At 30.5% G+C, this 15293-nt stretch overlaps 1 pseudogene; it reads left to right on the forward strand.

Moving 5' to 3' along the window:
- The first annotated feature begins 12765 nt into the window (after window positions 1-12765).
- On the forward strand, window positions 12766-15270 carry LOC114762502 (probable L-type lectin-domain containing receptor kinase VII.2; annotated as a pseudogene).
- Window positions 15271-15293: the final 23 nt, after the last annotated feature.

The following is a 15293-nucleotide window of genomic DNA, read 5'->3' on the forward strand; positions in this document are numbered from 1 at the left end:
TACATCAGGATTCAGAACTGCTTGAAGTGGGAAATCTGTGGGGTTGGGTTGGGCAGCTCATATGGATATGTCTGCGATTTATATACAAAAAGAAGCGATGGCTGTCTGGCCCTACGCGGGACCCGCATCTCCACCCTGCAAACCCTGGACGCTGCGAACATGATAAGTTCTTGGGTTGATTTAATAATCACTTGTTGAGTTGGTGCTGAGACCAATTACAGGGATACAAAGGGGTCCCGTTCGGTGCTAATCAGGTGATGAGCAACTAATGCTCATCACCTGATGAGCAATCTTAACCGTTTAAATTAAATCTGGACGTTCAAATTTAATATTATTAAATAATTATTTTAAAATTGAAAAAATTATATTTTTAAAAATGATAGTTAAGAGATTATTTTTATTTTTTATTTTATACCTATTAAAATAATTATTTTAAAAAATAAAAATAAATCTAAACCGTCCAGATCTGATGAGCATTGGGTGCTCATCAAACTGATGAGCACCCAATGTAAATCCGATATAAAGTGGAGACTAGGTCTTATTCGATCAGCGAGAATGATATTTTTTCATATAAACATCTGATTTAGTCAGATTTAGTGATTATCGAATTTCAAGTCAAAAAAATGATTATCGAATTTAACTGGGGTAGTTTTTTTAAAAGTATTTTTGCATTCATAAGAATTGAACTTAGAGAGTGTTTAGATAAGAACAAAATCGTGGTTTTAGAAATGTTTTTACAGTATGCGAAGTAAATATGTGGAGGAATTTGTCTCGATTTACGAAAAAACATTCTGAAAAGTGATTACGGGGTTACCCAAACACCTCATGATCTCATATTTAAGTAGTTAAAATCTTTTTTTATTAAGATCAATGCTGATTGGTAAATTGATGGAATGATTTTTTTTAAAGAAGAAATAAAGTAATTAATGATAATTGGTTTACTTAAGATATTTAACTCTCCTTTCTTTCAAGGTACAAGGGGGACTATGTTTTATTATTGTTCATGTGTGAAAAAAAAAGCCTTATGTTAAGTTCTTTATATTTATTATATCATGGTCATGTGTCTTTTTTATTTCATGTAAATTTGGTAATTAAATGCTAATAATTTAAAAATGGGACATTAAAAATTGACATAATAAATATAAAAAATTTAATGTCAATATTTTTTGTGTGAAAAACAGGAGAAAAAGAATATTGTATTTTAGTCACTTCCAAATAACTTGGTGAATCTGCAAAATGCTTTGAGTTTTTATTTTCTGAAAAATTATAATCTTTTCCCTTGAAAAGCATGATGTGAGGGAAATTTTGTTGATGAAAAACCAATTTTCGGACGTGTGAATTAATGTATGTCCTCTGATATGATCATTGAAAAAAGAGAATAATTAGAATAGAGAAATGAAGAGGGGCAGAAGCATAAGAAGATCTAATCCTGGATTTATTATGCTCCTTTGTTCTGATTAGCTCACATGTCATGGGTTCAGTGGCGGGAGTAATCAGGGGGACATGCTTGTTGTTTGGTGCAATGAACAGCGCAGTGCCATGTCAGCTTGACCAATCATTCCCCGCGTAGCCAGTGTATACTCTTTCATCATTTATTTTAAATAACCAATTATTATTGGGGGAATCACAAAAAATATCCCGGAATTTGAAAAACACAGATAAAGATCCGTGACAACTTCATTATGGGTTTTGACAATTTCATGACATATTATTATTATTGTCAAAAGCCATAGTCAAGCTGTCATGGGTTTCTATCTGTGTTTTTCAAATTCCAGGATTTTAATTGCAATTTTCCCTTATTATTATATCTGTTTTTAATTATAAAACCTTATTTATATTCTATAAATATTATTTTATAATTAGGATCTGAAGTAATGTTAGTTTAAAAAGAGTAATAAATAAGTTAAAAATATAGTTTTGTTTTTAAATATGTTTTTAAAATAAATGAAAAAAATGAAAGGGAACATATGAAAAAAATATAAAAAGACAGAGTATGATAAAAGAGAAAAAATAAACAATTAAGAGTAAAATATAAAATACATAAATATTAAGACAAATTTCAAATTAAAACTTATAAAATGGACCATATTGATTCTCAAATTTAAAGCTTATAAATAGGTCTAGGGAGAGAACTATACTTTGCAAATGTTCAAATATTTTTCTTACATAATAATATAAAAATTACTTAAATAAAAACCTATGAGGCTATGACTTATGGGAGTTAAGTCATGAAACACACAGACATCAAATAATCTTTTTTTTTTTTTTGGTAAGAATACCATCGACGTTGATACAATAGTGTAAAGGAATATGTTATATTGGGAGTGAATAGAACAAAATGGAAGCAGTGAATGGACATTTTTTTAAAGATGATATGAATGAAAAAAATTATTGGGCAGATTTTTTTTATATTGATATGATGGTGTTAACGTAGTTTAGAAATACAGGAAAATATTAAGACGGTTTGAGTAGCTTAATATAATGTGTCATCATCGTGAGATGAACGAATACAAGAAAGAGAAGATTGCAGTTTCATTCATTTAAGATTTTATATTTTTAGTTGGCAAAAAAACTTTTCAGTCCAAAAAAAAAATGGCCAAAAAATTTAGATTTTTAATCATGATGAAGAAAAAATCGTGAGTTGGTGTGCGAAGCGGGGAGTGGGGGCTGGGAGGAGAACAAAGTTGAGACTTTATCCGAAACAGTGAGAGAAGAGAGACAGAGAGGAGAGGGCTTATCCAAAGAAGCACGTGGGTCCCACAAGTGATATTTCGATCACTTGTGCTCACTTCTCACACAACATGGGAATCATTAAACCCAGGACGCTCATCTCATGTGCCAATCCGGGCTCACCCTTTTATTTTACCAAATTATCCTTCTTGTTGCCGCCCTGACACCCTCACAGCTCAGTAGGTATTTCTGATAATTTAAAATAAAATTTTTCTGACATATTTTTTTACATCTTGTAAATTATAATTAAAAACTTATTTAAAAATAATTTTATCACCATTTCAAACAAACCTTGATAAATCATAGATGACGCGTTTGGACTTGGGATTCACGAAATATGGATGGATATACTGGTCATTCCACAAAAGTGCCCATAGTTTTAAGATTTGGTAACAGGCGCCTTTGAGTGGTTTCCTGGTTTGGAACAGCTGTGGGTGTGATTTCTTTAAAATATAATAACACAGTTTTAAACATTAAAATTCAATATTTAATGCTTGTGTGCACATTTTTGGCTAAGATGGAATCCCTCCCATCTTCCTCTCTATCCATTTGTCATTTAATAATTTGGTGTGTGGTTTAGACGACTTAAGATTGCCTTGCTACTTCCAAGTTGTGCATGAATTATTATTTAAATCTGAGTGGGGAATAGAATAAAAGCAGTCTTTTTCTTCTGTTTTCCCCCCTTATTTTTCTCAAAAAAAAAAAAACCCAACCAAAGGAAAAATTCGAACCCGGTTCCTGTCCCGTTCCTCGCAAGCAGTTTATACCAAACGTACATTTCTGCCAAATATTTTTATTTTATAACTAACAGCAAGAAACATCACTCACCGCCTTAGCGGAGATAAAACTAAGCAGTGAAATATTTAAGAGAAAATTAATTTTTTGGTTGTTCGAGTTTTAATTTAATCAATAAAGCATCATTCGATACGACTCAGTCTCTCAATTTTTAATTCGGTTGAAACACAATCTTTTAATTTTTAACTTGATTAAAACCCAATTCCTAATCTTTATCTTTTTCGATTGAATAAATTAATCCCCCGTCATCCTCTATGGCAGGAGAGAATGCTGACACAGTTAAAAAATGCTGTTATGGCCTCTAGGTGAGCTACGCGTGGCTGGGATCTTCAAGTATTTAGGTAAAAATAAAATTTTGATTTTAAAAATACTTTTACAATATGAGAAATAAATATGTAGAACAATTTATCTCAATTTATTACAAAATAGGTTTAAAAATGATTTTAAAGTTGCTCAAATATCCCGTTCAGGTGAGAAATTTTTCCGCTGTCCCTATCTCTCCTCTCTTTTATTGTCTGGTTCCAGACTTTTCTTATTTTTTTGAGGTAAGTATATAAAAAGATTTATTTGTATTTATGCGAAAATATTTTTTTTCAGGTGATTGCGAGATTGCCAAGGTCCCTCAAAACAACACATTTTAAGAGATTGTCGTGGAGATACTCATTCGTTTTTAATCATCCACCCACCAAATCCTCACATATGACAATAAATTACATGCACCTCCACTAGTTAAATCAGTTCATCAATTAGAAGTTGTAATTAGTTCACAGATTAGATGCTTGGATTTTAACAGAAAACTAAATAGCGAGAAGGACATCTTTAAAAACGAAAAATATTTGGCGTTTTTCCTTTTTTCTTAAACAGAAAATTTTTGAGTTTTACTAATTTACTTACCTCCGGCTTTAATATAAAACTCTCGTGTATTTGTTATTTTGAACCTAAATATAAGAACCAATCTACTTTGTCTCTTATATTTATATTTTTTTTCCCTCAAAGTGGTATTTATAATAATAGTAATTCTAGTCAATACACTTGATTAATAAAAATATTTAAAGAAATATAACACCTATTTATTATAAATAATTAATTCAATTTATTTTTTTAATCTATTCAAGTTAGTTAACTAATTCTTGTATTTAGACCGGAAGTAGCATGAAAAAAGAAAATTCATGATAAGATTCTTCTTTTGTAGTTGTGATCCGATTAATTTAAATATAAATTAATCATGACTTTATCATGAAAACATGTAAAGATTCCATTGGTGATCTCAACCATAATTTTTACAGGACAACAATTTCAAAGCTTTATTTTTCAGGGCAAAAAAATAGTAACAGAAAGAAAAAGAACTAGATGAATAAATGTGTCTGAATCCTCCAAACAGGCAATAGATTATAACAGTATGATAGTGAAGTGGTAAAGAGGTGCCTTAAAAAAAAAAAAAAGAATAAAGTTCTACTCAGTTATAAATGCCTACCAAGAAAGAAAAGAAGGAATACATAATCGGAGATGATAATAACTTGACAGAACGAGGAATCCTTTTAAATTTCATGCCAGCTTGCTGATTGAGTCCTACCATTATCCGAACAATAATTTAATTAATCATAGCCTCCAGCTTAAGACTGTTGTCATGATATTTTATGTAACTGATAATCATAGTAGATATCAATCTCAATTCTCAACATCAATTCTGATATGTAAATTGTAAATTTAAAATTTGCGTAATAAATCATATTATTTACTCTATAAGATATAAATATTATGGTTCAATTATTTTTTTCACTTGTTTGATGATATCAGTAGTTAAATTAAAGTTTGTTAGACAAGTATTTTCATTCATAAAGTTTGAAACCGTTCTGATCAAGAGAAATATAGACGACAGTTGTTCTCGTTCAATCACACTGTTATTACTCTCTATTTTTACATTCTACATCTGTATTTTAGAAGAGTCTATCTCTATTTGATCTCTGCAGAGACAAATATATACTACTTTTTTATTTATAAATATAAATCTAATTCATTTTGTTTATCATATTTATTTATTTTTTCTAAGGTAATCCTCGTAATAATAATAGTTTTAACCAATACTTTTGATTAGTAAGGATGTTTTAGAAAAAATATCTATTTACTACAAATAACTAACTTAACTAGTTTTCTTAATCTATTCAAATTAGTAAACTAATTCTTATATTAAGTACCGGAAGTAGTTTTATTTTACTTTTAAATATTAAACCATAGGGAAAACCATATTAGAAGTACCTATACTTTCTCTCAATTTTAATTTGGTACCTATGTGTTTTTTTCCCTTTAATTAAACATTTAATTTTATCTTGTTAGTAACATTAGCTCTTATAACTCTGTTCTATTAATATTTTTAGTCTCTACATAAAGATTAATGATGTTGATAGAGCAAAATTAAAGATTTAGTTAAGAACAAAAAACACATAGGTACCAAATTAAAAATTGAGAGAAAGTATAGGTACCTCCAATATAGTTTTTCCTTAAACCATATTCTATTTCCTGACTTTATTGCCCTTTTTTCCAATTATCCTGCTGAGCGCACACGGCAAAGAAGTTTTCATTAAAAAAATAAATAAATAGAGTATTTTAAAAAATTAATTTAAAAAAGTCCTTGTCTTGTGGTATGTAAAATATACATATTATTATTTTTTAAATATCATAATTATTTTCTTTAATATCCTTCCTACCTCTCTTATTTTAGTTTTAATTGAAGGAGTATTAATAGGAATAATTTTAAAAAATTTTATATTTAAAACTAATATTAACTTAATAATTGAGTCTTGTATTATGCAGTAAAATATTATTTTAAATCCTATACCAAATGCAAGGAAACTTATTATGAATATTTGTTGTCCATCCACCCGATGACTCCTTTTCATCCCTCGCCCCTGGGGCGGCGCAAAGCGTAATGAGTGGGTGACTAAAAAAAAATTACACAAATAGATAAATTTAATTTCATTGTAAAATTGCAATTTAATACATCTGGATTTTCTTTTAAGATTTAGGTCACATTTTTTAAATTCTCGCACCTTGTATCAAATTGTCTAATATCCTGCATCTATATTTATTGGCTAAATGTGGGGCAAGAGGTGTTTTCACCTTTTTTTTTTCCAATTTTCATCCATTTCTCATCTCAATCATAAGATTGAGATTTTAATAGTTTATATTTCATATTTAAAAAATATTAAATAAAATATTAAATTTTCAAAAATAAATAATATCAAATAAAACCACTAAATTTTAGTTAGTATAATTCAAAATAATAAAAAAATACTTTACAAAATTTTTTTTAAAAACATGAAATCTGAACCGTTAAACTTTTAATGTTAATGGTTGACATGAAAAGTGGATGAAAATGAAGAGGAAGAGAAATGGAGAGACTATTTACTGGCTAAATATGGCCCCCCTTGGAATTTTATGTTAAAATTTAGAATATAAGTTGTAAATTATCATATCTATATATGTCAAGTGAGAAAAAAGAACTACCACTACCAATACTTAATATAAGAGTAAAATAATTAATTTAAAAATATTTAAAAAAATTATTTGTCACAAATAATTAGTTAGTATCCCGAAACTCTCATTCTCAATCATGTGTACTGGATGATTGTAATTATCTCTTGTTAAGAACTCATTGTAATTAATAGGAATATTTTGAAAAAAGATGAGAAATAAAGTAAATTAGGTCTTATATTTGAAATTAAATCTAAATTTTAATTAGCTCTTATACTAAGGATTGGAGTTAGTATTAATTTTATGCACCTAAATGTACATATATTAAACAAACTTTTTAAATATTCCACATTAAAATTTGGTGCATGAGTCATAGATTGTCAAAGGTCAGCATCAAATTTTAAAAAAATGACCAGAAATTCCTACACTCAGATGTACTTTTCTGATTCTATCTATAAGTTACTTTTAAAATATTTTACACAAACTAAGAAAAATCTTAAATTTCATTAAATCTCATTTAAAATTAAATAATTTTTAATTTTATCTTTATTTAATACACATTATACCTCATCCAAACAAAATTAATACAATAATAAATAAAAGATAAAACTGTACATTTATAAAAAAAAATTCTCTCAATAATTTATAATTAGGACTAAAAAATATTCTCTGCCCCTCATAAATGTACTTGTTAAAATTTGGAATATATAAGCTGTACATTCCAAGATTTCAGTGCTAAGTCGCGGAAAGTAACTTTGAAATCCGATGGAGGAAAAAAGAAAAAAACTTTGAAACCCCACAACGGCAATGCTTAAGGAGGATCGTGAAGCCTTTATTCAGTGAAAAAGCGAACAAAAATGGTTGGAAAGGTGCCTAAAAAGACAATAGGTTTTGGCACCTTTTGCTGTTTTGCTGGTCTAAGGAGCTTTCTGGTTTTAATTTTTAAAAGTGTTAGCACCCTCAAAATAATTTTTTTTAAGTACACATAATATTTTAAAGTATCTCGAAATATTTTTTTCAAATACATCTAACATCTTAAAATATTTTTTGATGCATTTAGTATTTTTAAAATGTTTTTAGGCGTGTCTATCATCTAAAAATATTGTTTGATTCATTTGGCACCAAAACAAAAAAAAAAACATTTCAGGATGCTAAACACATATAAAAAATACTCCATAATGCTGAATTTATTTTAAAATATTTCAGAATGTCAGATGTATTTGTCGAAAATATTTCGACAGTTCTAAATTTCTTTTGACTCTTTTTAAAAAGTTGTTTTTCTCAAGGGTAAAAAGTTCTTTTTTCTGATGCTATGAAACTTTTTATTTCGATTGATAGAGTGAAAAAGAAGATATTTAAACACGGAAAGATAACAATAAGAGGAGGAAAGAAAAAACCTCTTTCAAAAAATCATCGGATAAAAAATCCCATACACATTTTTTTGTATTGCTTTTTTTATTTATGGTATAATTATATTTTTGGTCCCTATTTACAATTATCTTGTTATTTATTTTATTGAGAGCTCCAAATTATAGAAAATTCAAACTGGAAGGAAAAATGACATCCACGGCTAGAAATTATAGCCAGCACGATTTTGATTGATCTCAACTCTTTTTTCGTTGTTGTTTGTGGAAAAATAATTGACATTTATTTCTCCTTTTATGTTTCAGTATGCAGAATGATTAAATTAAAAAAAAAGATATTTCACTATTAGATATTTATATGACAAGGACATAATTCAACTTCACATATTTTACCCCTTTCCATGTTAAATATAGTAGCTATTTGTAGGGTTGTTTTAAGAATTCAATTTAGGATCTACTTTATCTTTCAAAATTAGTTTTTTAAACCATCCCTGTTATTACACTTATTAAAGGGAGGTTTGTACCAATAAGATAATTTTTCATATAAATTATGAAATAAATATTTTAGGAAAGTCAACCCATATTTTATATAAATAACTGATTTAATCAAAATTGCCAAACTTATGAGTTTAATCATCATGATTGGGATATAAATTATAAGCTCGAATCGTATAGGCGCAAAAGTTTACTTTATTAATAAATTGATATTAAAAATATATAATTAAATAATTAAAATATAAAAATGACAATAATTTCATTTAAATTTATTTTAAATTCAAATAATTAAAATTAAATTTATCAAACTTCAGAATCTACTATATTCAACAAAGAATTTCTATGAAATTCACATATAGAGTTATTAAATGTAAATAAATTTAAAAATTTAGAACAAGTTTAATTTGAGAGCGAATTGAGATTGACATGACTTTGTAAGTTAAAAACTTAAAAACAATAGACTTGGTAAGTGAACTTGTAATTCTAACTAAGTTTGCAGCTAACATGAGTTTAAAAGTGACACAATTTTATAAGTTAAAATTATAAAAATGTTAAATTCTAAGATTTTGACAACAACAAATTTAACTAATTCTATTAATTTTTATAGTCTAATTATCTAACTCTTTCTGAGAGAATAATAAGCACATAGACTTTCATTAAATCCCGCATTCTTCCACTCCACTCTTAGTAAGAGGTGATATGAACATATATCGCCCGGACCAGAGGTTAATTAATGACGAGCATTAAATCCTTGGGTTATAAAACAATTTTCCCTCTTTTTTTTTTTTGGTCTTCTTTCGTTATGTAAAAACCATTGTTTCTAATTGTCACATGGCATAACAATTGTAGATGTAATTGTATGGCGATTTTAAATATGATATATTCCACAGATGTTAAAATTTGGTTGGGTGGCTTGCACATATATTGCAAGATTTTTATTATATTCACAATTGCAACTATTATTTACAATTTGTTAATGTCTGTGTGCAACTTCAAACAACTTGACAAAAAAAAAAATTATTAGACGAAAACAATCGATCACGGAATTAACTAAGTTAAAGATTGTTTATATAAATACATTATCTCTTTCAACAAGAATAGGTTTAGTGCCAACTTGGTCCAAGGACAAAGATATATACGTAATTAATGTTCATCGTCTGGAAAAAAAAGTCACGAACAAGACAAATCTTGGTGTAAAAAACCTACCATGATTTCGACATCCTGGAAAAAGCTTAACACTTTATCATTAGTTTAATGAAACCTTTTGATTTCACAAATCACTGATTATATCCAGCTATCATTGCCAAATCCAAGCTTAAAGAGCAATTTTTCCTACTTTATAGTCACACAAGTTAATTAATATCAGATTAGATTCAATATGATAGGAGTTTGATAATAAAAAAATACCTACATGTACTTTAAATACTGTAGTTAAGTTTTCACAGGAATTATAAATTACTTGTTACTGGTCTCACGAGAGTTTCCAAGGGTCACATACATACAACACAAACCTGGTTTTGGATTTGTTAAAGACGTTAGGGTGACACTGGCAATACGTCTAAAGTTTATCCAATCTAATAAACAGATAATGAATCCTCAATCTTGTTTATATATAATATTGTTTGATGTCGACCAAAGTTGTTTACTTTCATTGTTGCGTGTTCCATTACTACCATTGGTATGATTCTTTCATTTATGCCCGTCAAAATTAAACTACTTCCTCCGGTTCTCGTATGGGATCATTCCTTTCATGAAATTAAGGAAGTAATTAGTTCGAATTAGTTAATAAATGCAAAAAAATTTTAATATTTTTTTTAGCATAATACTACCCTTTAATTGGTGTGGTTCATTTAGTAGAATGCCGATGAATACCGCCCTTTAAGTGCAATCAGATGAAGATAGTTTTTAAGGATCAACTTGATATTCTTGAAAGGCTTGGTTATTAAATGATTGATGTAATTTTTTTTGTTAAAAAGTTATAAATTCTCTATAAAATAATTATAAATGGTTGTCTTAATTTTTTTAATTCTATAAAATTAGTTAATAGGACTTTTACATTTAAGATGAAATGAAGTATATTTCATCACAAAGTCACTCACTCACGCAAAGACAATGGTGCTATCTATTTAATATAAGAATTATTATACTAATTTCAATAGATTGAAGAATTTAAATAAATTAGTTAATTATAATAAATATGGTATAATTTTTCTAAAATATATATGTACGATATCAAATTATATATCAATTTATAAGTTAGGTAAATTAATTTTAGTAAAAATAATGAATATGAGAGATGAAAATGATTAAAATTTTATATTTAGGGGATGTCTAGATGGAAATTAAACCATAATTTTAGAAATAATTTTACAGTTTGTAAAGTAAATGTTTAGAGAAATTTATCTTGATTTGTGACAAAATATTTTTAAAAAAATATTTTTAAGAATATCCAAACACCCTTTATAACAAAATTCAACCCTTTAGCTAGCTTGTATATTAATAATGAGAGGGAGTAATTGGATTGCCACGTAATACTATATATATGTTGTGTGTGAATGTGTTTTTGATTCGACAATTCTCCACACTTAGATATAAAATTTACAACATTTACGATAATGTACGTGTTGACATGGTTGATGAGTAAGCTTGGCTTCCATGACAGAAACAGTATTAGTAATATAATTTGCACTTTTTCATGATATAGTGTTCCTCAGTGGCTGTTCGGTATGGATCAACGACAGAAAAAGAGTATTGTTTAGGCTTAAATGGGTTCCAGCCAGGATTCCTGTCCGTTGTCCCACGAACCGTGCCTTGCTCTTTAATTAAATTATCATGCTAACGTCGTTTTACTGAGCCATATAATAACATATATCTAATTTGTGGTAATCACTTAGACCTAACACACATGAGAGTGTAATGGGATATCAACAGTAACAGTAAAACAATGATGGAATAAAATTTAACATATAAGACCACATATCTAAATAAAATAATCTTTTTTGGAATTGGAGTTTTAAGGCTTGGAGGTGTAATAGAGAGATTAAGAAAAGGCACCTTCTCCATAAAAATGTACGGAAACAACTGGTTTAATGTTCATGCGAGTGAGCAATGAGGAGTTGATTTTAATATAAGGGACTAGTTTATCACAATATGATAAATCAATATTCAAATTTTTGCTAAGAGAAGTATTCACATTTAGTACTTGATAGTGTTTTAAATAAAATTACCTCTAATAAAAGGATACCTGCAAGCGGTTTTGCCATTCAGGAACGAAAATGCGAACTCCAAAATGTGAACATGGACGATAGCTCATGAAGGCCCGCAGTTCATAAAGCCCAACAGAGACAAATTCATATAAAATAAAGGCCCACAAAATTCAACTATCGGCACATGTCATGACTCATGAGAGTCCTCACGTTTTCATGGAAGAAACTAAAAATAATCCGCCATTGGACAATAACATAAATTGTCCAATGTTTTGGGTGGCCCGAGTCCCACAATAATTTATAAATACCAATAGCTCATAGTTCAATAAATATTCGCTCGTAAAAAAGGTTGTGGATTTTACAGCTCCAACGGTCAAGATAGGGGTGAGTGTGTAATCTCCTTTCCCCACGGAGAGAGGGAGGGAGGTGGGTTAAATTACCGAAACTAAAAAAAGAATTTATATGTAAAATGCATTTTTTTATAAATACGATATGGTAATATTGATGTGTGAAAACATGGGTGGGAATTGGGAAGTGGGATGGGACACCAATAGGATGCTGCCGCCAAGAAGAAGTTGGATGCTTGGATTACACATAAGCAGGAAGTAACCAGATTGCCATTTTCCAGTTTTACTAGCGGAATAGGAGATGTAGATGATGTGAGTCGGGTCCTTTCACTCCCGTGGTAATAGTCATTTGACGCTCTAAAAATATCTAACAACCATCGCCTTCTATCATCATTCTACCCGCTGCTCATCGCTGATGGCCAATTCTTTCCTTTGAACTTTTCGAGAGTCTTTCTTCTTCCTGAATGATTATATCGTTTACTCTTCAATGTCTTCCCCAGTCATCTCTCTCTTTTTCATCCAAATCCTTCTCGTTCTTTGCTCAGCTTCAGCTACTGAATTCATCTACAACACCAACTTCAGCTCTACCAACATCCTTCTCTCCGGCAATGCTTCCATTGATTCTTCCATTCTCACCCTCACCGATCGTCCATCCTTCTCTGTAGGTCGAGCTTTTTACCCTTTTAAAATACCCACAAAACCTTATATTTCTTCTTCTCCTTTACCATTCTCAACCTCGTTCATCTTCTCTATTGCTCCTTTTAAACATGCCCTTGCTGGACATGGATTCGTCTTCATTCTCTCTCCTTTCACGGGCACAACGGGAGTTAGCTCTGCCCAGCATTTGGGTCTCTTCAATTTCACCAATGACGGTAATCCCGACAACCATGTTTTTGGCGTTGAATTTGATGTGTTTAAGAACCAAGAGTTTAATGATATCAATGATAATCATGTGGGTGTGGATATAAATTCGCTCACTTCTTTTAGTTCGCATGCTGCGGGTTCTTGGGTTGGGAAAGATGATAGGGTGTTTGAGGATTTGAAACTTAATGATGGGGATAATTATCAAGTGTGGATTGATTATGAGGATTCTAGAATAAATGTAACTATGGCTCGTGTAGGACGAAAGAGGCCTCGGAGACCTTTGATCAGTGAGATTGTTAATCTTTCCTCGGTTCTTTTGGATGAAATGCATGTGGGATTTTGTGGGGCAACAGGGCAATTGGTGGAGAGTCATAAAATTTTGAGCTGGAGCTTTAGTAATACCAATTTTTCAATTGGGGATGCTTTAGTGACTTCAAATTTGCCTTCATTTTTACTTCCTAAAAGATCAGTTACAAGGTCAAAAAGTTTTATTATTGGAGTCAGTATCGGCGTCTTCTTTCTCACTGGCAGTGCCAGTGTAATATTGGTACATTTTCTTAGAAGGAAAACTAGCAACAGAGATGAGGAAGACACTGAGGATTGGGAATTAGAGATTGGCCACACCAAATACGCTATGACGATATTTATGCTGCCACTAATGGATTTTCAGACCAAAATGTGATTGGGTTCGGAGGGAATGGAAAAGTTTATAGAGGGGTTTTACAAAATGTAGAAGTTGCAGTGAAAAAAATCCCTTATGAGAGTGAGAAAGGCATGAGGGAATTTTTGTCTGAAATCTCAAGTTTAGGAAGATTGAAGCACAGGAATGTGGTGCCATTGAGAGGTTGGTGTAAGAAAGAGAGAGGAAGTTTGATTCTAGTCTATGACTATATGAGCAACGGAAGTTTAGACAAAAGGATATTTGATGCTGGTGAGAACAAAATTTTGACATGGGACGAAAGAATCAAGGTGTTGAAGGACGTAGCTCGTGGATTATTGTATCTGCATGAAGGCTGGGAAGTTTGCGTCTTGCATAGAGACATCAAAGCAAGCAATGTATTGCTCGATAAGGATATGAATGCGAGGTTGGGTGATTTCGGATTAGCTCGACTTTGCCATCATGGGCAGCTGACTAATACCACACAAGTGATTGGAACAGTTGGATACATGGCACCTGAACTAGTTCAAAGAGGGAAAGCCTCAGCTCATACTGATGTATTCAGTTTTGGTGTGTTGATTTTAGAAGTGTTATGTGGGAGAAGACCAAGTGAACAAGACAAGCGAGGTTTGGTTGCTTGGGTTTTGAGTCTAATGGAGAGAGGAGAATTATATGATGCTCTTGATGAACATTTAAAGTGGACGAGAGATCATGACAGTGATGAAGCTGAGAGGGTTCTTCATCTTGGTTTGCTGTGCACACTGCCTGAGCCTGGTGCTAGGCCTACTATGAGACAGGTTATGAAGGTGTTGGAAGAAGAGAGGATGGATCTGAGCTTGATTGAAAAATTAAATTCTGCTCTCATTTCTGCAGTAAAAGCTGGAAGTTTCAGTTACGGCATTCATCACCCTACAGTTGAGGAGATTTCCCGGCCTAATTTATCTTTCACAGGTCAGGATGGTCGATGAGATTTTCCAATTTAACTCTTTTAAGTTATCAGATGTGTCATTTTTTGTTTTTGTCAGAGTTCTGTGATTTGGAAAGTGAGAATTATGGAGTGGGAAAAAGGTGAAAGGGCTGATGTTGAATCCAAACGCCTCAAATCATGTAAAGCCTAAACAAGCGTTTTGAAGTCATGTAGACTATTGAAGCGAATTGGATTCATGTCTTTATTTAATCACAAACAGTAACATTTTCACCTCCAAGTTGGTCATATATGTTGCTTGGAATAGACTGTATACCCTATTACATCGAACACTACAATCCTTATTACCAACAAGCTCAAATATGATAGTTGAATCAGGGTACTAAAGGGGGAGAAATTAAATATAAAAAGTAGGTTCATATATTTCTCTTGTGTTTG

This window comes from Neltuma alba, unplaced genomic scaffold (assembly GCF_004799145.2).
Source record: "Neltuma alba isolate B1F8T4 unplaced genomic scaffold, ASM479914v2 tig00011218_pilon, whole genome shotgun sequence".
NCBI classification, from domain to species: Eukaryota; Viridiplantae; Streptophyta; class Magnoliopsida; order Fabales; family Fabaceae; genus Neltuma; species Neltuma alba.